Here is a 23,746-nt window from a genome sequence, read left to right on the forward strand (position 1 = left end):
GCCTTTCGCGTTCAAGTTAGGAGACACGTTCGGGTCCTTTCTGATCATTCTCTTTTTAGCATCGGTATTAAGGCAAGTATCTGTTTAAATGTTAAGCAAAAAATAAGAATAGGACCAATTTGTGCTTTGCTTTGTTTTGGCTCCACTTAATTTCAACCAATCTCTAATATTTCTTTTTTTTTTTTTTTGTGGTATGCGGGCCTCACTGTTGTGGCCTCTCCCGTTGCGGAGCACAGGCTCCGGACGCGCAGGCTCAGCGGCCATGGCTCACGGGCCCAGCCGCTCCGCGGCATGTGGGATCTTCCCGGACCGGGGCACGAACCCGTGAACCCTGCATCGGCAGGCGGATTCTCAACCACTGCGCCACCAGGGAAGCCCAAATATTTCATTTTTTATATTTTCTTCTTGATATGAATTTTTAAAATTGAAATTCATACACACACACACACACACACACATATATATAATTGTTCACTGTTTTGCTCTTCTCCCCCTTCTATGATAACTTCTCAAAGCCAAAATATCATTTGGGGCTTTGTTTTCCCACCATGTCAGAAAAATAAGTGTATTTTGCTCCTCTGGATTAGCTATAAAGAAACTAATTTTATATACACGTATATAATTTAGCCTTAAAATATATGTCGAGTCATGATACTGGCTGAGTGCAGGGATAATAGTTTGTATGGTTCATCAGCTGAATCATACTTAATAACTGCATTATTTATAACACAATATTTACACTTAGTGAATCAATTTATTTCTTAGCAAATGCTCAAATCGGTGACTGGCTTTTTTTTTTTTTTTTTTTTTTTTTGCGGTTCACGGGCCTCTCACTGTTGTGGTCTCTCCCGTTGCGGAGCACAGGTTCCGGACGCGCAGGCTCAGCGGCCATGGCTCACGGGCCCAGCTGCTCCGCAGCACATGGGATCTTCCCGGACCGGGGCACGAACCCGCGTCCCCTGCATCGGCAGGTGGACTCTCAACCACTGCGCCACCAGGGAAGCCCGGTGACTAGCATTTTTGAATCCAAATACCCAACTTTAAGTCTTAACTCCACTCCTTTCTAGCTCCCTGACTTAAGGCAAGTCATTTAGCAATACTGAGTCTCAGTTTCCTCAACGGTACGATAACAAGAGCAGTGGTAACAATAATGATCTTCTCACCCCTCTCACAGGGCTTCAGTATCACTTCTCTTTTTATCTGTAAGGGAAGGTTGTGCCCTGTCCACCGCTATCACTCCCACTGCTAAAATATGTGCCAATTAGCTAAAATACACCAAAAGCTTCCCGGATCTATGCAAGTCATGTACAGGTTTGACTTAAAACACTTTTGCACTACTCAGCCATAAAAAAGAACAAAAGAATGCCATTTGCAGCCACATGGATGCAACTAGAGATTATCATACTAAGGGTTGTAAGTCAGAAAGAGAAAGACAAATACCTGATGATATCACTTATATGTGGAATCTAAAATAGGACACAAATTAACCTATCAACGAAACAGAAACAGACTCACAGACATAGAGAACAGACTGGTGACTGCCAAGGGGGAGGGGGTCGGGGGAGGGATGGGGTGGGAGGTTGGGATTAGCAAATGCAAACTATTATACAGAGAATGGATAAACAACAAGGTCCTACTGTATAGCACAGGGAACTATATTCAATGTCCTGTGATAAACCAGAATGGAAAAGAATGTGAGACAGAATATATATATGTATAACTGAATCACTTTTCTGTACAGCAGAAATCAACACAACATTGTAAATCAACTATAGTTGAATAAAAAAAATGATAAAAATCACTTTTGCCACTTTTTCTATACCATTGCTTATATTTGTTTTGAAGCAAAGTATGAAACTTTGAAGGGAGAGTTGACAAGATATCAACAGTGTTTTCTATTTTGCATCCAAGACGTAATGGGATAGTACTCGTTAGTGTAGCAGAACCTCTTGTGAGGAGATGTGTATTCAGCTCTAACCCCTGTCATGGCAGAAAACCATCAAATTGGCTCAACTCCAGATGATAAAGAATGAGACTGAGGAAGAAAAATCTGTCCTGAAAAGATAGTCATCCTAGAAATCCAGAAACTAGAAGGCCCAGGGGAGGGGTTAAGGCTACAGCTCAATCTCCTCTTAATTTTGTTAATCAGACTTTTGTTAGCACAGGACACTATTTGCAAACGCTGGAGAAAATCAGAGCCTGTGAATAGGGTCTGGGACACATCATGACTTTCGTTATCACCAAGGAGCAATTTCTCAAGTTGACTCCTAAAAGGCATTTGGGCTTCTGTCTCCTGTATGAAGATAATTATTTCTGTCACGATGAATAATTTAACCACCATTCCCAACTGCCACCCTCAGACCACTCACGGCTTTCAATAGAAGGAGATCACTGCTTTGTAACATAACAGCTTCTCTATTTTATGGACCTGGCAGAAAACAGAATGAAAGCAGAAGAGTTCCCAAATCTTCCATCCCCAAAGCATTTGTTGGTGACCCTTGGCTTTTTCCAATGTAGAATCACAGAACATTAGCATTGAATGTTTCTTTAGACAATGACAGGAGGCTGATTAAGTCAATACGGTGATCCAGGCACACAGAAACTACACAGAGTGAAGTTTCAGACCTGGATTTCTCTCCTGATGAAATTATTTGCTTTAATCTCTCTTTACACCTCTCTAATTCTAGTGAAAATGTTGCCTAATAAATGTCCAGGAAGTGAAGTTCTTGGCCTGGAGCTGTCCCACACTGGCTGGGTAACCTCACACCCCTCGGGGCTCTGTTTCTTCATCCGTAAAATGGGTCTGGTGACTTCAAAAACTGTTTTATTTTGAAACAATCTCAAACTTAGGAAAAGAGTCACACCTTCAGTACAAAGAACTTTCTCTTCCTGAACCTTTTGAGAGAAACTTGCCAATGCCCTTCTCCATCAACCTGAATACTTTAGTGTGTATTTCCTACAAACAAGGGGAAAATCTACCATACAACCACCCAAGTCCAAATGCATTCACATTTCACCAGTTCCTTCAATAACATCCTTTTTAGCGCAGGGAACCAGTTCCTAATTGTACTTTGCTTTGTTATGTTTCTTCAATTGTCAACGTCATTCATTTCCTTCAATCTGGAACAGCTTCTAGGTTTTCCCTTGGCCTTCATGACCTAGACACCTTTGACTACTTTAGGCCACTTATTTTATAGGATAGCCCCCAGTCTGGGTTTTCCTGTTTCCTCATGATTAGCTTCACATCTTTGATGTCAACGTCACATCACGCAAGGGATTCTGGGCTCTGCTGACTGCATCCTATCAGGCGGCGCGTGATTTTGGTTGTCATATATCACTGATGTTGTTAGCTTCCGTCACATGACTAAGGTGATCTCACCCTAATGATTTTTCTTTTCATAATTATTATGTACCTTGTAGAGAGATATGTTGAGACTATATCAATATCCTGTTCCTTATCAAACTTCTCATTTATTCATTTATTCCTGTCAATATGAACTCATACTGGCCCATTTTATTCAATGGGATGCAATTCTTTACACTCGTTATTTATTTTGATATTTCACTTGTCCCACATTTGGCCCTTGGGGGTCCCTTCAAGCTACCTGCAGTGTCCTTTTGATATGTGCCTTTGATATGTGAATACTTTCTTTCTTTTTGGCACGAGACCATCCAGACTTACTGTGTCCTCTCCCAGTCCCAAATCTGGAGTCAGCCATTTCTCCAAGGAACCCCGGACCCTGTTAGTAGATAGTGGTATTTAGAAATAATATCTGGACGCTGGGTGGGTTCATTGCACACACATTACCCATATTGACATCTGTATTTATCTATAGCTATCTAGACAGTACTTTGAAAACTATATATTCACACCAGTACCTCCAAATCCAATCTATATCACAGGGGTCATTCTGGTTTTTTGAGTTTCTTGTTTCGGGGGGCGGGGGTGTCTCTGTTTGCAGCTCCCTTCTCTGGTAAAGAGAAAGCTGGTTTCCATTATCCTTAATTCGCTCGTTTGTTTGGTCAGAGACCCCATATATCACAGGTCTCCATGCTGCTGGCCCCCTCCCCTGCCCTGGGTCTCCTTCCTGGATGGATTCCCTCCTTCCTCCACCCAAGCTCTGATACTTGCAGACATGCTCCTTATTCCGCTAGGGTTCCAACGCCCCACGTGGACCATCCTCCTGTGAGGACACCCCTATCATCCCACTTGGGCTTCAGCCCTCTGCTCTGGACCACCACACCCCTCCCCATCCAGCTCCTGGCTCTGCCATCCTGAAGACTTTTGGACTGAAGTGGTCTAACAACTTTTTGGTCCCGCCTCCCTCCCAGGATGGCTATAAATGTTTGATAAAATAAGGGACTTTATCAATGAACATTTTGCAAACTGTGAAGAGGCTGATGTCCTGGCTGGAGAGTTTCTTGTAAGCTCTTCAGCTTGTCAAGCACAGGGCCAGCTCTCTCGCAATGGGTGTCCATGCACACCCTTCAGTGCTGCCTAGGTGCTCTGCTCTGAACTCCTGCACTCGCCAGCTTGGGGACCAGCCCTCAGATCTGTGCTCACAGCTGCTCTCCCAGCCTCAGGCTTGGCAGGAGTCCACCGAAGTCCCTATACCTCTACTACACTCTTTCTTTGCACCTTGTCTTCAGAACTGTCCCCAGAGGGCTTGCGTCAGCTTCCTGGGGAAGATCAGGGCTTAAAATGGGTGTAAGATGCTGAAAGTGACATACAGAGTACTTCTCATCTCTCAGTTAAGATAAAGCTGACTTCTGTAACAAACAAACCCAAAAGAGAATATTTATTTCTCACTTGGATGAATTCCAAAATGAGTGTACATGCTAGGTGGGTGGCTGGGTGAGTTGCCTTGGGCTGCTTAACCAAATACCACAAACTGGGCGACTTAAACAGAAATGTACAGTCTCCCAGTTCTAGGGGTCAGAGACCAAAATGGAGGTGCCGGCAGGATTGGTTCCTCCTGGGGGCTCTGAGGGGAGGCTCTGTGGAGGCCTCTTCTCCCTGCATCTTCACATCATTTTCCCCTGTGTATGTGTGTGTCCTGTTTCCACTGTTTGTAAACACCACTCATATTGGGTTAGGGCCGAGGCTAATGACTTCACCTTAACTTGACTGTCCCTAAAAGACCCCATCTCCTAGTGAGGTCACAATATGAGGTACCAGAGGAGTTGGGACTTTAACATATGAATTTGGGGGGCACACAATTTAGCCCAGAACAGCAGCTGTCCTCCAAGTATCGGAGACCCAGTCTCCCTCAATCTCATGTCTGGATTGTACTGAGCAAAGGCTTCCAAGGTTTCTGTAGTTGGGTCAAGCTGGTGAGAGGAAAAAGAGTTGCGAATATCAAACATCGGCAGGTTTTACGGGTCCCCAGCCTGGAAACAGAGCCTATTGCTGGCTTTCCACCGGCTAGAACTCAGCATCATGGCAGACAGATGGAGAGTGTGGATTAACCACGCGTCCAGAAAGGAGAGGAATGGGCTGTGGTGGTTAGTGAGGTAGTATTTTCCACATTCTGCTCTATTCCACCTCAGCCAGATTACCCAGGAAAGACACTGTGATCAGGAAATTAAAAATTAGCATGCTGGTGCAAGAGCGCCAAGGAGAAAACAAAATCAAAGCTGCCATTTCTCTGCACTTCTCAGGACACCCTTGATGTTTTAATGACCAGTGTGTGCTCGGCTGAAAAATGATACTGAAGAAAAGAGAGGTCGATGGTCGCCCAACACAGCCTGCACATTTTAGCACTTCGGAGATCCCGCTGCCGGGGGAGGTGAAAACCCACATCTGACCCTGGCAAGGTTGCTGCTTCCTTTTGTGTAGCTGAATGGAAGGTTCAGACCTGGATTAGAAACCCTAGCCTTCTCTTCTCTTCTTTCCCTGGGGCTCCTGTTATCTTTATTTTATAATATTAATGATAACTGTAACCACCAGCTGGGTTGTGCTATAAAGAGCATTATCTTACAAAACTGAAATTCACTGCTGGGGATTTTTTCTAAACACCGTTATGCATAACAATATTTTTAATGGGGTGATTCCTACCAAGTGGTTCACAAAACTCTTGTCATTTTTTAAAGCAGAATTAAATAATACCAGGCGGCAGAGAGTGTAAGGCATAAATTACAGATGGCAGGAGGGCAAAGACATTGTGTGGTGAATAAAATAAGTCCTCAATTATGAGGCCGGTAAGAGACGTATGAGGAGGGAAAATGGAGGCCACGAGAGAGAAATGTTTTCAGATGACATTGAAATCGGGTTGTGAGTGCATGAGGCCCTAAGACCCGAGGGCTAATAGTGCACCTAAAAGAGATCGTTACTACAGAAGAGAAGGATTTTCTTGGACACAAAACATTACTATAAAAATGTAAGCATTTAAAAAAAAAATCTTCCACTCGATTGTAAAGTCCTAAAAAGTCTGGTCATGTTTATAACATGAACAGAGCTTAGAGCTTATTTTATTATATATCTGATGGGTGGTCATGATACAAAGTGTCATTCCTTCATCTTGATTGTGCAGCATTTTGTTCATACAACTACTATTTGCACCTATGCTTTCTAAAAGACCATAAGCTCAAAGACAACGTATTTGGTTTTTACACGCTTTTTTCTTTTTTCCAGTCCCCAGTGCTAAGCATACTACCTGGTATGTAATAGCTGCTCCGTGACTATTTGACAGAAAAGGCAGGGGGGAGAAAGGAAAGTCATTCCTTCTAAACTTGTAAAGACAACTGGGAAAAGACAGGTTTCCAAGAGTGATGGGAAAATGATTAATAGAAAGTAAAGTTAGATTACTATCACACACTATATTCTGAAGGAAAAATTTCAAAATAATTAAATACTTAAAAGTAAAAATTACATGAAATTAAGAAGTGTTTAAATTCCAAAAAGCTTAAATATTTAAGAAGAAAAATTAAATGGAATCCAAAACGTCTAGAAGATAATTACACCGTGATGGTAGTTACATCTGTATTATCAGGAAAAGAATGTATGTTCTAAGCATGATACCAAAACCAACAGCTATAAAGGAAAGATTAACAATGACTACATAACACACAAAATAAAATGACATGTAGCAAACTGGGAATATTGATAATATATATACAACAGATAAATTGTTTTAACTTTCTTACAGAATTTAAGCAAAAAGCTCTTATAAATCAGGTTGGAAAAAAAGATGAAAATCTAAAGAGAAAAAATGTTAAAATGATTCATTTATCTTTACTTTTTGTGTAATCAGTGTTTGCTTCATATGTTTGAAAGGTTTTTTACAGTGCATGCAAAGCTAGTGTCATTACATCTTCTTGATTCATTCATTTATTTATCATTATAAAATATACCTCTTTAGTCCTCGTAACATTACTTGTTTTAAGTCTTTGCCATCTGATATTGATAAAGCAATTCCACCTTTCTTAAGATTACTGTTTGCACAGTATATCTTTTCCATCCTTTAAGTTTTAACCTATAGATATCTTTGTGTTTAAAGTATCTATATCTATTTCTTATAGATACCCTATGTTGGATCTTGTTATTTTATCTAGTTTGAAAAATCTCTGCATTTTAATTAATTTATTTTATTTTTGGCTGCACTGGGTCTTTGTTGCTGCACGCGGGCTTTCTCTAGTTGCGGCGAGCAGGGGCTACTCTTCGCTGCAGTGCGCAGGCTTCTCGTTGCGGTGGCTTCTCTTGTTGCGGAGCACGGGCTCTAGGCACGCGTGCTTCAGTAGTTGTGGCACGTGGGCTTCAGTAGTTGTGGCTCGCGGGCTGTAGAGCATAGGCTCAGTAGTTGTGGCATACAGGCTTAGTTGCTCTGTGGCATGTGGGGTCTTCCCGGACTAGGGCTCGAACCCATGTTCCCTGCATTGACAGGCAGATTTCTAACCACTGCACCACCAGGGAAGCCCAATCTCTGCATTTTAATTGGGCTGTTTAGACCATTTACACTTAGGATGATTTTTTTCCTTCTCTTCTTTTAGTTTATCTGCATTTGCTCACTAATTTCAAATGCACATGTAATGTTTGTGTAATGACAAAACAGAAGTTTATGGTGTTATTGCAATGGCTATGCTGGTCTTAAAAAGTAAAATAAAGAGTAGCATGGGGGTGGCCACCTGCTATGTGGAGCTTTATTAAGATAAGCACCACGGATGTGACAGAGGCCTCACATTTTTAGTCTGTGACAGTGGACAGATACTAAACCCAGGCCTTTGCCATCTGACCTCCTCCTAATTCAGGTTCTTCTGATGTGAATTATTTTGTCAGCTTCCTCAACCAATGGACTCTTCTTGATAAATCAGTTTTGAAAGGAAGCTGCTTTCGGAAGAGCAACCAACATTAATGATGACAGTACAGTGAAGGTAGGCTGAAATGACTTCATCTGTTGAGAATGTAAACTCCTTGATAATATTTAAACTCCACGAAGAGAAGTTCTGTCCACTGTAAAACATAAGCTCCTGACAACTTTGCCTGGAATAAGGGGTATCTGGCAGATCTCAGTACCTGGTTGCTAACATGGATTTATTAAGTCATCACAGCAGGATACCCTTAGTTGGAATTCCTTGAGACCCTTTCAAATGTCTCACAGCCAAATACCTAGTAAGTAGCCTTGAAAAAATTTGAGCTCTAGAACTGAATTGCTATGTAAAGGAGGCTCGATGGCTGGCTGTGTGGAGTCTTATAAGGAAAGATTCAAAGAATTGGGTTAATTAGCTTGGTGAGAAGAGAGTTGAAGGAAAATTTAATGACTATCCTTAGGAATCTGAAAGATTGTGATACATAGGCTGTTTCCCAACTGTTCTCAATAGCCACAGAGAGCAAAGCTTTTGATGAAGAAAGAAGGATTTGAATAAGACATGGTTAAGAACTTCTGGATTTGACACTGAAACAGGGGATGAAATATTTGTTCCTGGAAACCTTTCAGAATAGGTTAGACAACCCCCTGTTCAATTACCTGGCTCTAGTCCTGGATCAAAGAATTAAACAAATACCCCTTGTATTTCTTCCATGGGGCATTTGTAGTTCTATTTTAACAAGCAAGTCAGTCTGTCAGAAGAACGTGGAAGAAACTCATTGAAATGGCCACAAAGTGCTTAGTGTTAATTTTTCTAAATATTACCTGTAAGAATGATAATAATTAAATTTAGAGCTCTATACGTTGCAGAGGTTGTGCATTCTTAGGTTTTAAAAATGCAGCCAATCAAAACACTTCTAATTGCAAAGAAATTTAAAACTAACATATATACTTCACACCTTGGAAAATAATTTCAAAATATGCTATCACCCAGGTCTCACCAGACAAATATCAACACTTTTGTCAACTGTCAAGCAATAAATCAGGTGAGTTTGTGTGTCCTTCAGTAAATATGCCGTCTCCAGTTCTGGCCACAAGCAGTAAAAGAGCTATGGAAGTTCATTTATTTCCCCCAACCATTGGAAAATGTCACTCTTTGTTTGGAGCTGTTCCAAGCCTTAAGGTGCAATTAGGTCCCAGTAGTCAAAATATTCCACAACAACGAAACAAGCAAATGGAGTATTAACCACACCCTGGTAAAATTCCTCTTTGAAACAGACTAGTGGTGCATTCAATTAAAAACGACTTCAGTTTATTTAAGGCTCAGCCCATAAAAACATTCCCCAAAGCCTTAGCTATGAATAGTTTTCTTGTGCACTTTTCCTGCAGCTTTCCAAACCTTAGCCCCAGGGCCCAAACATTCTGCATAAAACACAAGATCTTGGAAGTGAGACTCGAGGGTCTGGAGGTTTGTTGTTTTTTTTTCCAATCCTGCAAAGCCTTTAGGAAAGCAAGCTGCTAGCCAACTTTTGTGCCTCAGTCAATTTCCAGGGTACCAGAGCAGTAATTAGCAATTAGCCCTGGCAACAAAATAAGGCACCAATATCTTTTGGCAAAGAGGCAAACACAACATGTGAGGCATTTAGCATTAGTTCACAATTATTAATTAATCAACTCGGAAATAAATAGCCATATTCAGTTTTGCCAGAGACTATTTACTTCCAAATTATTCCGTCATTATCAGTAACAACCAATTTAGGGGAGGTATTATGGCATCAATTTTATTAAAGTCACATTGGTGAGACTATTGTAAAAATAAAATGGCATATAGCTGTTAAAAGAGTTTTTCCTTATGTATTAATAGTGTATCTGTGGTAGATTTAATATTCTATGTCTTAAGCTGCAGTGCTTTACATATAGGGCTGGCAAAAAGATTAGCCAGTAATGAATCCCTCACTCTTACCTATTCTCATAATAAAGGCTTAAATAACATCTCCCTGCATTTTCAAAGACGTTTAGGCTTACAAACCACTGTTACCAAAATCTAATTCTTAAGCAATGTTATTAGAGTCATTCCTCAGTATTCTCAGGACCTCAGCAGATACCAAATCCGAGGATGCTCAAGTCCCTTACATAAAACGGTACAGTATTTGCATATAACATATGCACATGCTCCTGTATACTTTAAACCATCTCTACAATGCTTACAATACCTAATACAATGTAAATTCTATACAAATAGTTGCGTGGCAAATTTAAGCTTTGCTTTTTGGAAGTTTCTGGAATTTTTTTCCCCAATATTTTTGATCCGTGGTTGTGTCAGTATGCAAATGCAGAACTCGCGGATACAGAGGGCTGACCATTATTATAATTTGCAAAACTGCCCAAAAAGAAGCTTTGTAATAGATTTCTGCATGATTAATGGGTCCCTTTGAAAAGCAGAAAGAACAGTACATTTCCGTTTTTCCCAGTTTGGTTCTGGGTAAAAGGTGAGCAGTAAGCAGTTTGAACAGTGGCTTTCTCAGCTAATTAAGGATGATATAGGGCAGACTCTTGATACTTTAACTGGCGAACAGTCTTCAGGAAATAAGTGTTCAGCTAGAAGAAAATCAGGACAGAGAAGGCCACAAATAGGTTGTTTGCACATTTGTGAAATCAACATGGAAAAATCTAGGTGTATCTTCTCTGTCACACATAAAAAAGAACTCTACCAGAAATCCTTAAAATAACAAACTCCTCTTGGTGTTAACAGTGTATTTGAATGTTGATACACAATTAACTTGGCAGGAATATACATCTTATGTAAGTGTGGCAGGGAGACAGTGGAAATTGTAATGTAAATAGACCTACATTCAAATTCCAGTTCTGAGTGTGGGAAATTCATTTCTGGGAACCTCATTCCTCTTCTATAAAATGGGTTAATAAGCTAGTTATGGTGAGGACTAAATTCCACAATGTATGTGAAATGCAAGGTTTAGAGAAGGTACTCAATTAGTATTACAAATGTATCTCAAAGTACACCCCAGGGAGTGACAATAGGGGAACTTAAGGAAATCCCTCATTTAAACCACCCACTGGGCAAATTCCAATTTATTAAGAATCTCTGTGGGGGGAGGGATAAATTAGGAGTTTGGGATTAATATATTCACATTCCTATATATAAAATAGATAACCAATAAGAACCTACTGTATAGCACAGGGAACTATACTCCTTTTGTAATAACCTACAAGGGAAAAGAATCTGAAAATATATATATATGTACGTATAACGTTATCTCTTTGCTGTACACCTGAAGCTAACACATTGTAAATCAACTATATTTCAATGGGAAAAACAATTTTAATAAAAAAAGAATCTCGCACAAGTCACACATTCTAAGTCTCTCCAACTCTCTTTTCGTCACTAAGATTTCTACCGAGCTCTGCTGGGTGGGGACTTGCCTGTCTTCCCCTCCTGAATTAAAATGAGGAAAGAAATAAGGAAAGGGTTTTTTGAAAGGCAAGCTGATGAAGTTGTTTCAACCTAACAAGAAAGTATGATGGGACAAAGTCTCCAAGGCCCTGCATGGAAATCTTCTCCCATGAACATGCCCATGGGGAGAAATATGCCTTCCTTGTGGAGATGAAGTGAATGTTTATGTAGAAATATACAGAAGTCCAAGCCTGAGCGGAGAAGCTTGGACACCAAAGCAACACAGGGAGAACTTCTAAAGAGTCTTCTCAATGAAGGTATGAGTTCAGAGCATGGAAGGATGTGACTTGAACAGTGGAAAACAGGGATATGTCATTTTTCCCCTCTCAGCTTCTGCTTCCTTTTCTAACTGATATTTGCAGATCACGTGCCTGCTATAGGGATTACAGTTAAGCTCCCTGGTAACACTTTTATCTGCTTCTCCTTTCTTTATCATCAATGTCTCCTTTTCTCCGCTTCTTCTCCTTCACTTTCAAGCACCTTTCAATACCTCACATCTAAAAATCTCTTCCCCTGACTCCTGCTTTCTCTCCGTCTCTCCCCACAGAGTCCTGTTCCATCTTGCTTTTGACCTTGTTCGCAGGTCTTGAAAGGAGGGCTTAGGGAATCTGTCTCTTCCACCTCTTTTCTGTCTGAGCCCCTAACACATGCTATTGGAGCTGCTGGGAGAAAGACTGTTTTTGCAAAAGAAATTATGTAGATAGAATCAGATGCTTTCCTTTGTCATATAATTTTAAAATTATCCTTATTATTATAATGTCTTGGCTAGGAAGCGCTGAATAAATGTGCTGCTCAAATGCAGGAAGCAGTGATGGTGACTCACGTTTGTAGGTTATCTATCTAGTATCCATTTTCTCCATTTTTGCTCCTAGGAGAATTCTAACTCTCTTTAATTGAGCCCACCCGCCTTGCACAACTTTGTTCTTCAGAGGAGGGTGACGTTACCCACCGGGAAAATAAACTCCCTCAACCTCCCACCTCCCCACACCATCCTATTACTCTGCCATTTGTGTTGTGTCATTTCCTTTGTGACCCTAATCAATCCAGGGGAGTATGCCATCCAGGTTGGTTCAATCAGAACAAGAGGAAAAAAAAAATTAGATTCTATGATTGGTGATGAGGTTTCACTGTCTCACCTACTTTGTGGAAAACATGTTGCCCTAGTCCTTTTGCAACCATGACAGGCCCCAGCCTCAGGAGGGAACTCACACACTGAGAAGGGAAGAGCCAAGAAATGGGAAGAAACTAGTGCAGGATGACATGGTTGATCCCCTGAGGCAACCATCCTGGAGACTGTCCTGCCTTCGGACTTCTCCTTTAGTGAGAAGATCCAGTCCTCCTACCGCAGGGATGGACAGACTTTTTCCATGAAGGCACAGAGAGTAAATAGTTTAGGTTTTCACGGGCCATACAATCTCAGTTCAACTCTGCCATTGTAGTGGGAAAACAGCCATTGACAATCCATAAGTGAATGGGCATGTTTGTGCGCCAATAAAATTTCATTTACAAAATCAAGTTTTGGGTCGATTTGATCCCATTGAGGATTTTTGTTAATTTCAGTCATCCCGACAGATGAACTAATCCCAGACCCCCGAATGCATTACCATCTTCTGAAAGTGATTTTAAATATTAAAAAAAAAATCAGTCCCAACCATTGATACTTTTTTGTTTTGTTTGTTGTATTTTGAAATATTATAAGTTATTTTGAATCCTTTTTGAAGTACGAGAGGTGTAAATTCTTTCAAAACACAGACAAATTGATGGAATTCTTATGCAGTTAATTATTCTTTCTTCCTCCTGAATTTTCCAGTGTTCTCTATCATTCCCCTCAGCATTTGTACACACTCATGAATCGTTGACCTTAAAATATCCTTAACTTCTCATTTACTTTGGCTAATGCTGCAAAATTCTTATTACCATCTAATGACTTCTAAATTCAGCCCCAACCTGTCTTTTGAGCTCCCGATTGATGTAGCCAGCATTGTAGTTAATATTTCTGATATCTCAAGAGCATCTCAAAATGGACTCAGGTATGGTCCTACCTACCATACACTCCTACTAGTCAACACTAGGAGTCAGAGTTGAGACCATCCTCTTTTTCAACCCCTTCCTCCATTAATTCATAAACATGTCCTCTTGATTTTGACTCCAGATTACTTTTTTCTACTTCATCCACCCCAACTCAGGTCCCAGCAAATGCATTTCTTGCCTAGACAGCTGCAATGGTCTACTAACGGATCTATCACCTTCTTTTACTCTAGTCCCACCCAAATTGCTCTCAAGAGTAGTCTTCTCAAAATACAAATGTAATCATAAACACTCCTTGGTTAAAATTCTTTTGTGGCTTTATTGTCTTAGGATAAGGACCAAAGTCCTCACCATGACCTAAAACTTCCTGCATAGCTTTGCCTGCCTGTCTCCCAGACTTACTACCCATCCTTACTCTATGTGCTCCGCCTCTGAGCTCCTGTCCATCCTTTGCATGTTCTATGCTCTCTCCTGTTACAGGCCTTTGACTGTGCCCATGGGACCGCTCATGGTTAGGTCCTCAGAAGGGGGCAGGGAGTGACGAGTTGACAGATTCTTTTATATGCAAGTCCCCGCCTTGCCAGCCACTTAATCAATATTTATTGAGTGTTTTGTGACTTCTCTCTCCTTCTCTTTCAGCTTTCCTTCCAAATTCAGAATGTTTATTAAGTATTTTCCTTGTGGAAGGCCACGGTTAGGCAATTTGCAATGTAGGATGTCATTGGTGACTCATCTAACTTGAATTCCATAGCGTACATGCTGCTAATAGTAGTAGTTAGAGGCAATAATAATTCTAACAATGCTGATATTTATCAAGAATTTATGGGCTTCCCTGGTGGCTCAGTGGTTGAGAGTCCGCCTGCCGATGCAGGGGACACAGGTCCGTGCCCCGGTCCGGGAAGATCCCACATGCCCCGGAGCGGCTGGGCCCATGAGCCATGGCCGCTGAGCCTGTGCTCCGCAACGGGAGAGGCCACAACAGTGAGAGGCCCGTGTATCACCAAAAAAAAAAAAAAAAAAAGAATTTATTATGTACCAGGCACAATACCAAGTCTGGGGGCTACTCTAGCCCTCAGAAGAATACTACTATGTTAAAATTATTATCACCATTTTACAGATAAGGGAACTGGAGCTTAAATTTTCTCAAGGCCCCACTACCAGCAAATGTCTGAAATATACAAATCCCTTCAATCGGACAGCAGGTTCCACATTCTTAGTCCCTGCACTGTACTGCCTCCTAAGCCTCATCTATACTTCTTGGGGGAAATAAAAGTGAAGTTTGGAACAGAGAAAGAGACAATTTTTTTTTTTTTAACATCTTTATTGGAGTATAATTGCTTTACAACGGTGTGTTAGTTTCTGCTGTATAACAAAGTGAATCAGCTATATGTATACATATATCCCCATATCCCCTCCCTCTTGCGTCTCCCTCCCACCCTTCCTATCCCACCCCTCTAGGTGGTGGCAAAGCACCGAGCTGATCTCCCTGTGCTACGTGGCTGCTTCCCACTAGCTATCTATTTTATGTTTGGTAGTGTATATATGTCCATGTCACTCTCTCACTTCGTCCGAGACAATTTTTTTTTTTTCTTTTTTAGAGATTTCAGACCAGGACTGTCTTGACCAGTGTTGGGATTTCGTAGGTCTGGGGGGAGACACAGATGTCTCCTGGGTTAAAAGTGGCTCTAAGCAAGTCCAACAGAATCTGTAGACTTCTCACTTTTCTCTTGCTGCTTTCAAAGTTGGGACCACTGGGAAAAGTGCCTTTCCTCCCTCAAATACAATAAAACAAGGGAATACTCTGCAGTGATGGTATATTCTTTAGCCAACATGTTACCTGAAAACTAGGTTCGCCTCTTGGTGGATGTCCAGCTGATAGACACGACCAAGCCGAAGATCGGGAGAAGGAAGGATTTATTACTTGCAGCAAGTGAGGAGAATACCAGGATCTTTCCCAACACAGTGTCTCCTCAACAGCAAAATTGGGGAAGTTTTAAGCTAAGGGTACATGCATATTCATGAAGGGGCTGGAGCAGAGGAGAATTCAGCATAGAATTGGGGCAAAGATTGACAGAATCCAAGCCTCAGTTCATTGAAGTCAGGAGGGTCAATATCATCATCTGTCCTCCATGTGGGTGGGGACCTTAGTCTCTGCAGAACTCAAAGATATATTATTATGTATATCCCTTGAGGAGGAACTAGGACTCTGTTTTTATTGCTGAACTATTGTTTTCGACTGCTTTTCCTTTGTTCCTGCATTCCCTTATTTCCTTTAAGAGCGTTGATTAAGAAGACTTGTTCAAGGGCAAGCACTGTGGCCAGGCTTAGATCACAAAATGCCTTAGACCAAAATGGTCTAAGAAAGCTGGTTCTCTTTCTCCCGGGGACCCCTGAACCTATCTGCTTACAGAGATGGTCCTTAGTATTTTCAGAGCAACAGTGGTTCTTTAGTATAATGTGGTGATTCTGCTTTTATCCAGGCACTGTGAGAGCTGGGTGATTCGGATGCTGGACTTGACCTCCAGGTGGTGAAGGGGGAGCCACAGGCTTCCCTCTTCCAGACAGTGACCAGTCCAACCCTTTGCCCTAATCTCCGTTCACCTGTTAGCCCACACCCAAAGGGAAGAACCCATATAATTTATTGCTGAAAGGATGGATGAGCAATAGTTAGTGACCTCTTGTCAAAGGGGTACTTGAAATCACCAAGCAGGAAGATCACCACGTGTGCTAGAGACAGCAGTAATTCTTTGCAGAAAGGAGGTGAAATGATTAAACAGACAGGTCAAGGGATAAAGTGGAGTAAGTAGATGAGTGGAGATTTGTGGGTGAAACATCAAAGCCCAGGCTTCCATTTTCCCACCACTGCTGTCAGGAAGCAATTGCTCCTTTGTTCATTTAAATGACAGGCTTTTAAGAGCCAACCTCAGCCATTAATGTTAAACAAAAGCCCCACTTTGGTTCATCCCTGGTGGATCAAGCTGCTTCCCTGAAACAGCAATAAATCGAACTGGTTTCCCCTTGGAGGAGAGGGTTGCCCCTCCTCTCTCGGTAGGCTTGGGAGGTAAAGGGCTTTTTTTTGGTCATTTAAATTAACTAATTAATTATTTTTGGCTGAGCTGGGTCTTCATTGAGGCGCGCGGGCCTTCTCTAGTGTTGCGGTGAGCGGGGGCTACTCTTTGTTGAGGTGTGCCGGCTTCTCACTGTGGTGGCTTCTCTTGTTGAGGAGCACGGGCTCTCGAGCTCAGGCTCAGTAGTTGTGGCACACGGGCTTAGTTGCTCCGTGGCATGTGGGATCTTCCCAGGCCAGGGATCGAACCCCTGTCCCCTGCATTGACAGGCGGATTCTTAACCACTGCACCACCAGGGAAGTCCCAAAGGTTTTTTTTGGTTTGGGTTTTGTTTTTTAAGGAAAAGAGTTGATGAATCTCATTTCTGCAGTCTTCAAAAAGTTTGAATAAGGAATGATATGGAATCTTAAGTTCTTTTTTTAAAATTTTATTGGAATATAGTTGATTTACAGTGTTGTGTTAGTTTCAGGTATATAGCAAAGTGAATCAGTTATAGATATATTCATAGATATATTCATTTATATATTCATAAATATTAATATATATATTCATATATAGTCATAGATATATTTATTTATTTATTTATTTTCAGATTCTTTTCCCATATAGGTTATTACAGAATATTGAGTAGAGTTCCCTGTGCGATACAGTAGGTCCTTGTTGGTTATCCATTTTATAGTATTTATCTTCCATTCCTTATTTTGATCTTTTTTCCAGATTCTCTCTGACCTTCCCAGCTCTTTGCCCTCCTCCCCTACACACACTCCCAGATTCTTCAACTCTGATCACAGCTCCATTTATGCCCAGGGACCCAGCCAACATCACTTGCAAGGATGTCTGAGTCTCCTAGGGGATCAGTTCCTGGGGTCATTCTCTGTCCTTCGAAGTCACAATGAGACTATTTCCGGTGGTCCCTGGGAGAATGAACTGAGACCAATTAATATTTTTCAATGAATATGAGAGGTTCTGTCTTCTGGCTGGCATTACCCATCTCTAGACCTTACTTCCTCCCTCATGGGATACCCAGGTCTGGGATTACAGTCCTCAGTGGGCCAGGAGAACTCAACTTGACTTTGTGCAGACAGCAAAAGAGGAGTCTGGACGTTGTTTTCCACATTTGTATAAAAGGAAGATGACTCACATCCCAGGTGCCAGGAAAGGCCCTCAATACCAGTTGCTACACAGAGCAAACCAGCAAATGATAGCAAAGGTGGTCTCAATCTTACAAAAGAGAAATGGCTCCCAGAAGTGGTTCTGAAATCCCCCAATGGCCCAAAAGCAATTCTTTTTTAAGTTCCAGATGATCAGATAAAGCATCCTTAGAAAGTCAGCATTCTGGACAAGACACTCACACTTGGAGTCTTCAGAAAACCTAATAAATGACAGTGTGGTGCTCTTAAATATTTATATGAGAAGGTGAGAACCTGCCAGTTTCCTCAGCTAGAGGCAGCGTATTTGATGCCAAATATGAATCATCTCATAGTATTCTTTCTCAGACGGACTCTACTGCTGGTCGTAAATCAGTGCACTGGAGTGAACCAGACACTTTTATTTGTTTATAATCTCTCTTTCCCCTGGTTGTTGCAAAGTCATTTTCAATTTACTTGCAAGAAGGTGCTGCTTGGTGCAGCACAGACCCCCTTCAGCAACCCATGCTTTCTTCAGTCAAAAAAGATTAGGCTGGGCTTCCCTGGTGGCACAGTGGTTGGGAGTCCACCTGCCGATGCAGGGGACATGGGTTCGTGCCCCGGTCCGGTAGGATCCCACATGCCGCGGAGCAGCTGGGCCCGTGAGCCATGGCCGCTGAGCCTGCGCGTCCGGAGCCTGTGCTCCGCAACGGGAGAGGCCACAACAGTGAGAGGCCCGCATACCACAAAAAAAAAAAAAAAAAAAAAAATTAGGCTTATCTGACCAACACGATGAAAAAAACTGCAATGAAACTAATATATTAAAGACCAATACGACATAATGGTTAGGAATCTAGACTCAGTTGTTTTAATTGGTCTACATTTCAGCTCTGTCATTTACTAAATGTGTCAGTTGAGTAAATTATGCTCTAAGACTCAGTTTCCTCCACTGTTAAGATGCGGAAAATAATAAGGAAGCATGTGGAAATGGTCCTCCCTCAAAGTTAGCTATTATTATTATTATATCTAGAAACCCTCCCATTTATGAAACCAGCTTCTACACATGGGGAGATGAGGGTTTCTCAGTCTTGGCATTATTGACATTTTGGACTAGATAATTCTTTCTTGAGGTGACCGTCCTGTGCTTTATAGGATGTTTCGCAGCATCTCTGGTGTCTACCCACTCGAGGCCAAAAATGTCTCCAGATAGGTATTGCAAATATCCCTGGGGGACAAAATTGCCCCCAGTTAAAAACCACTGGAGTATATTTTTGGATAGATAGGTAGGTAGGTAGATAGATAGATAGATATGATGGAAGGATAGATAGTTTGATTTAGATATAAGATATAGATAGGTCTATATCTATCTATCTATATCTTGGTGGGAGCTAGAAAAATTAAACAAATAACACATGTAAAACACTTCACATAGTACTCACCACGACGAGCACTTCGATAAACAGTAGCCATGATTATTATGCCGATTTATGATTTTCTTGCTCCCATGTGATTTAAGCTTACATATGGCTTTGACTTGCCATGGTACCGGTCCTGATAGAGGATCTTTTGGCTCAAACCTCTGGCCTATGCCGACTATAGTTTCTGAGTCCTTTGTTGAGTTTTGAGAGAGAGGGTGTGAGAATGTGATGGGTCACCGGCTCTCCATGGCTGCGTGCCCTCCCAGAGGCTGTGACCAGGGGAAATGGAGCTTCGGGTCTGAAGGCTGCAGTGAGTTTTGAGTCAGCTGATTTCTTTAGCTGGAGCTAGATTCAGCGGGGCAATGACAAGGGCCTTGAGTGCAAAGCGGAGGAGAGATAATCACGACTCAGAGGTGTCTGGAAGGCCTGTGGTTGCTGCGGGGAGGTGCACTCAGGAAGACATGGTTGCCCAGCGCTGACCATGGAAGAGGACAGTCCACAAGTTTACCCACCACGGGCATCCCCACAGATACCACCAGGACACCCCAGAATGGGACCTGGCCAACTGAAAGGGCACAACCCAGCAACACACCTGAAGACCACACCAAGTCAAGGCTCTCTTCCCTCCACCAGATTCTCTCAAGCCCCAGATACTGTCTTAGGGCCAAATAGAGGGAAGGATAAAACTGAAAGAACTGGAAATTTTCCCAAACGACTAAGTTAAACCTGAAGCCAGTGTTCAAATCATGGAATCACACCAACGGAAGGGAAGTGGGATCTCCTAAGAGGAGCTTCACAGACTATAGAAACTACATTTTCTTGATATGTCTGAGGGTTGTGATTTTCTAACCCTATCCCATTTATGGGAGCTTTATCTGCCAAAGTCCCGGAGCTGTCTTAGTCAGTTGCCATCTTGAGAACAGGCCCCCGTAACTGTCCCATAACCATCCACCGGAGTTGAAAGAACATACAGCAAGTCCCCTACATGCGAACTTTCCACTTGTGAACTTTCAAAGATGGGAACGTGCGTTTGCATGACTATCTAACGTAAGTCAGTTCAAGTGTCTGGCGTACCTTGTCATCCGTGTGCACCCTCTACAAGTGGTCGTGCTTTTGTGTACTTTACTGTACAGCACTGTATAGAGTACAGTAGTACAGTATCTTCATTTCAAGCCCAGGCTGTCTGGAAGCAAGCATAAAAGCAGCGGTGATGTAGCTGGTACTCCTAAGAAGCGCCAAGCAGTAACAATGGAAACCTATTACAGTACAGTACTATATAGCCGATTGTCTTACTTGGTTACCTAGGCTAACTTTGTTGGACTTACAAACAGATTGGACTCACAGATGTGCTCTTGGAACGGAACTTGTTCATATGTAGGGGAGTTACTGTAAGTTCAAAAATCCAAGAGTTGGTGACCTGACTTGCACCCCACTAATGCTATCCGAGAAACTGGACAGTTCACAATTCCTCTCCCCTCCCTCTTCTCGGTCTGTGAAATGGGCCTGGTCATCTCTGTCCTGCCTCCCATCAGAGGCCTTTTGAGAGGCTCACACCAGACACAGTAAAAGTGCTTTTTAAGCCCTACAGGATCATGAAAGTTTGAATCATTGTGTCTGGCATATGGTGAGCTCTAAATAAATATTTAACAGTAAATATAAAAGTATTCAGCATTTTAATTCTATGGGCTTTCATAGAATGTGGCTTTTCGCCTATAAATAAAATGTAGATCGGTTTGAGAGAAGAAGGAAGACACTGTCACTGAATTTTAGTATCTGAAGCCTTATTTGCAATAACAAATCTTCACACATTAGAGATGGAAAACCTGCAGGATGAATTCATCCAAGTTCCTCATTTTCAAGGTCAAGATGCTATGTCTCAGTCAAGGTCAGCCCCATGCACGAGGTCTCCTGGTCCAGTGAGCTCCCAACCACACCACAGGGTTATTTTTCTACATGTCCTCTTATAAGTAAAACAGAACAAGAATGAGTCGTTTATATTTGATCTTTTCAGATTTCAAAATGCATTTCCACATAGTATTATTTCCTTTGGTCCTTTATAATGTGGAGAAGAGAGGTCATGACCCAGGCTTTGTCAACGGCAAGGAGAATCAAGTTCAGGTATGCAAAATAACATGGTCAGGAAATGACAAATTGCATGTAAAGCTCTCTTTCCAGGGCTCATGCTGTATGGAAAATTTCTACAATTTTCACAAAGGGGGTGGAAGAGAAGAGTTGATTCATGGAATACATTAATGACCAGACAAGGCCATTGAACAAGATTTCTGGGTCAGAAAAAAACAAGTGAGATTTTCTTGGTTTTCGGAGGAACAAATCTCAAGGAAATTGCAGCCACAGTGGGTGCTGACTTTAATTAGAGGCACTGATGCTTTGCAAGTTCATTTAGAGCATATACATGGCTTGAGTCGCCAACAAACCACTCTGTCCATGTGATTAGATGTGGTATTTATTGTCCCTTGGAGTGAAATGGTACCAAACAGACTGTGTTAGATGATTTCACCCTAATTTAACCGAAAGGGCTAATTTGTACTATTTAAAGGCAAATTTCTTTTTTTCCTCATGGGACGTACAAGTAAACCAAATGAAGGGGCGCTATGCGGCACAGGACAGGCAGCCCTAGAAAGATGCCGGGCATCAGAAAAGTTCAGTGAGAGACAGAGTTCACCAGGGACACAGTTCTAGATTCTCCTTCTTTTGTTATCAGTTTCTGGGGACGTTGACAAAGGAGTAGGTTGGCGTTTTTCTATAACTTTTGAGAGGGAGTCATGTGGTATCCATTCAATGAATACATATTAAGCATCTATTTTGTTTTATGACATAATTGGGAAAAAGATGAGCTTATATTCTAGTGAAGGGAGCAGGTACTAGTAAACAACTAAAAATTAAAAAAAAAACCCTTTGAAAAGCAAAGAGAGAAGGAAATAAATCGGACGATTTGATTGACGATGACAAGGAGGTAAGAAGGGCTTCTCTCTGGAAAAATAATGATGGTGAAGCTGACGTGTGAGAAGCAGCCATGGGAAGAGCCGGGACAAGAGGCTTCTAAGTACAAGGATGAGAAGGGTAAAGACCCCAAGACAGAAACAGTGAGCGAGGAGGAAAAGTATCAAGGGGCCTGTGTGGCTGGAGGGTGATGAGAGAGATGGCACGGGGCTCGAGATGAAATTGGAAAAATGGGCAGGGCCGTGATCATGTTCAGACATGTTCAGGATATAGATTTTAATTTTTTTATTTTATTGAAATATAGTTGATTTACAATGTTGTATTCATTTCTTCTGTATAGCGAAGTGACTAAGTTATGCATATGTGTATATATGTTTTTCGTAGTCTTTTCCATTATGGCTTGTCACAGGATATTGAATATAGTTCCCTGTGCTCTAGAGTAGGACCTTGTGGTTTATCCATCCTGTATATAATAGTTGGCATCTGCTCATCCCAAACTCCCAATCCTTCCCCCCTCCTCCCTCCATCCCCCTAGGCAACCACAAGTCTGTTCTCTACGTCTGTGAATCTGTTTTTGTGTCACAGGTATGTTGATTTGTATCATATTTTAGATTCCACATATAAGTAATATCACATGATATTTGTCTTTCTCTGACTTACTGCACTTAGTATGATCATCGCTAGGTCCATCCATGTTGCTGCAAATGGCATTATTTCATTCTTTTTGATGGCTGAGTAATATTCCATAGTATATATGTACCACATGTTGATCCATGTCAATGGACGTTTAGGTTGTTTCCATGTCTTGGCTATTGTAAAGTGCTGCTATGAACACAGGGGTGCGTGTATCTTTTTGAATTATAGTTTTGTCTGGGTATGTGCCCAGGAGCGGGATTGCTGGATCACACTGCAACTCTATTTTTGGTTTTTTTGAGGAACCTCCATACTTGGGGTTAAAGTGTAGACTGGATTGCTTTCAAAAGTCCCCTCCACCTACTAGAGTTAATGACTCTAGGATTTATAGAATATATGCAAAGGAAACAAATACTTTTAAAGAACTAATTGAAAAAAATACATTTGAATATAAATACACCACAGAGGCTAAGCCGACAAGCCCAGGGTGGTGGCTGTTTCCTTTTGTAAAGTAGAATTTATATAGCCCTAAGATTCTGAGCCAGAGTTTGCTTTTTTTTTTCTTTTGGTTTTCTCCTATGCCCATCATGGGTCTAGTAAAGTGGATTACCTTATGTCAGTCACCTAAAGGCCCTTGGGTGCCCTAAGGATTCTAAATGACAGAGGTGAAGGTTGGAAAGAGCTGTGTCACAGGCAGAGAGGATGGCTTCCTTTGCTCTCTGTGTGGCCCTTACTT

This window comes from Kogia breviceps, chromosome 3, assembly GCF_026419965.1.
Source record: "Kogia breviceps isolate mKogBre1 chromosome 3, mKogBre1 haplotype 1, whole genome shotgun sequence".
In the NCBI taxonomy this organism is placed as follows: domain Eukaryota; kingdom Metazoa; phylum Chordata; class Mammalia; order Artiodactyla; family Physeteridae; genus Kogia; species Kogia breviceps.